Source organism: Antrostomus carolinensis, unplaced genomic scaffold, assembly GCF_000700745.2.
Source record: "Antrostomus carolinensis isolate BGI_N321 unplaced genomic scaffold, ASM70074v2 scaffold40176, whole genome shotgun sequence".
In the NCBI taxonomy this organism is placed as follows: Eukaryota; Metazoa; Chordata; class Aves; order Caprimulgiformes; family Caprimulgidae; genus Antrostomus; species Antrostomus carolinensis.
In genome coordinates, this window is record NW_010325144.1 from 6,037 (window position 1) to 8,776 (window position 2,740).

The 2,740-nt window shown below is 39.4% G+C and overlaps 1 protein-coding gene across 1 annotated transcript in view; it reads left to right on the forward strand.

Moving 5' to 3' along the window:
* Window positions 1-322: 322 nt before the first annotated feature.
* RLIM (ring finger protein, LIM domain interacting) overlaps window positions 323-2,740 on the forward strand; it is a 7,069-nt gene continuing 4,651 nt past the window's right edge. The window contains exon 1 of the mRNA XM_010171106.2: window positions 323-353. The gene's annotated coding sequence lies outside the window, so the exon portion shown is untranslated. The remainder of the gene's footprint in view (window positions 354-2,740) is intronic.

Here is a 2,740-nt window from a genome sequence, read left to right on the forward strand (position 1 = left end):
GTCGAGCTAAACCACTGGAAGAAAGAGAAACAGAGTTGAAGCGTACCTGCTTATTAGATAATCAAATATTGGTTGTTTCATTGTAACTTACTCCTATACCTGTTGGTTTTCCCTCATCAGGTTTCCCTGTGTTACTGTAGTCAGCTTCCTTAAGCCAGTCTTAATTTTCTGCAGTGTATAAGCTGAGAGCAGAATCCTGAACGAGGGACAGATTTTCAAGTTATTCCTGCAACACTTCACCACGCTGAAATAGGAAGCCAGGCGATGTAGTAACTGCCACTGTGGAAATCCTGTTGTACAGCCAGATGGGACCTATGGACTCATGCTGAGGCAGTAGTAGTCTAAATGTTCTAGTAAGTTCTGTCTGGTAATGTTGTGCTCTGCAGCGGTGTGGGAGGTGAAGCTTAAAATGGCCAATGTGCACAATGAGCTGAGTGGACAGTGAAGAGACTGGAAGTGGCAGAAGCCTTGGGGTAGAAATCCTATTTTCCATTTATATTCCTAATTATAATATCAGAGCTCTAGTTTGAAGAGACTATCATCCCATTTGCTGTCAACAGTAAGCTAGGGAGAATGTGTTTCTGTGCCATCTGTATTTCCATCAATGTAAACATCCCGTACAGATTCACAGCATTTTTAGGATGTTGAAGCTAAACAGCATGAAATTGTGGTGCAGTTGCCTAGTGTAATCTGTTACAGTAGCTTGCAAGAGGAGAATACAGCGAGTTTGTCACTCACTAGTAGAAATAGTCCTAATGTAAATTAAATTTTTAATTCAAGATCCCACCTATGAGGCTTTTTTCTTAGCAATAGCATCTTTTCAGTCTTCACCAATAGCTGATTTTATGGTTCAGGAGGGAAGATAAGAGATGATGGAGGAGAAAAGAGGAGCAAACCTGGGAATATGTAAGACTGACTAACTTATTCCGAGCATTTCCTAAAGGATATCAAAGCATACATCAGTCTGTTGGTAAAGTTGTTTGTTTTTTCCCTGCCCTTCATTTGTTTTGACTCTCCCTTTTTCCCTGACCAGGAGTGATGCCCCCTCATTTTCTGAAATGGAATGGGCATTCAAATGTCTTCGAATCAAATAGGCATCAAATAGCTGAGGTGCCTGCAAGTGCTGGAATTTGCAGTTAAAATGAAAATTTCAAAGCATAAGCAGTAAACAAATGTAGTGCTTTGTATGCATAGTGCAGTTTTCTTTTTTAAAAGCTGTTGTAAAATTAGTCTCATGCTTACAAATATGTGAATATGGCCATCTTTATTAAGACATTGTATGTGTTTTAAAGTCAGTAAATACCAAAGTGGCAGTTATTTGGGGGGAAATATTTTATTGCTGCTCCTGTCCCTTAGCATCTTATTATATAGTCCCTTATTTTCTTAATCTTACTGTCGACTCTGTTTCATTGTTGTCCTAAAAAAGGGAATGCTGGTTGGAGTTTTGATGTCTATCCCCAGAAGAACTAGTGCATCTTTCAAGGTTTTATTTTGGATGCAAATCTCTCATTCTACTTGTGGCTTTATTCAGATGTTTCTTTTAAAAGCAGCTGTCTTTGCATTTCTAGTATCTTCTCTAGAACGAGGATGTCTTTAAGTGAAGTTACTTGGAGTCATAATTCTGCTGCAGAAAGCTTGTAAAAAGTTGTTTGAGTTTCAAGCGAGGTATGTTCTCCTTAGAAATATGTGTCTGAGGTTTGAAGGGCATACAGATTTCATAACTGATCCCAGTCCGAGCTGAGCACACCTGCTGAAACCATTGCCCAACTTTCACTGTGAAGGAGTTCGTTTGTCGGTGTGTTTGACAGCGTGTCACGTGCAAGTCTTCAGACGGGCCGTGCAGTCTTTAGACTGCACCAGAGATTTAGCAATGTGGAGAAAGCTGATAGGCTTCCATCTGAAACAGTGGTAACCCTAGGGATTGCTGCTGCTTCCTGATAAAAAGGTGAAAATTAAGCCTAATTTCTGTGGTAAAATGGCAGAAATTCACAGAACCACATAATCCCAGTAGCCTTGCATACTGTATTACTGAGTGGCAACAAGTCATTTGTGCCTTCGTCTGACTAACTTAAAAACAAGTTCTGCTGCATCAGAATTCAAGACAAAGAGAGTTGGAGTAGTTATTTTATAATCTGCAAGTCTGCAATAACGGGGTGTCCTGTCCTATGGAATTTTCTGCTCTTACACACTGAGGTTATCAGTGCGCTTTAATTTTAACAATAGCAGCTCAAATAAAGTACCCTTGGAGATCATGCAGTGCTGCTCTGCTTTGGAGAAGCACTAATGTAAACTGTGGGCAGTCTTGACTTGACAGCTGTGCTGACAAACCAAAAAAAGATGCTTTTTGCACTAGACAGATGTCTAAGTGTTGGAAATTTTCCAGTGAGAAGCAGAAAAGCTTTATTCTTCCAGTATTTTCATGTCACATGAAGTATGGTTTAAATGAAAGGAATGTTTTCTGATGGGGAATGTTATTGCAGAGCTTTTTAGCATGCAGAGGATTAGCTTGCTAATCACCTCTCTGAGTAACTAGATTCTACCAGTTGTACAGGAAAATTCTTGATGTTGTGAATAGTGAGGCATAGTGATTAAGGAAACTAGTCATTATTTTAACTTCATTTGATATGTTTGCATGGTGCAGCTAGTGCCAGAACGTCTCCTGTATTTGCATGTATTTTGTTACAGTATTTGTCACATAGATACCTGGCATTCATCAATAATGGTTTTGTTTGGTTGTTTG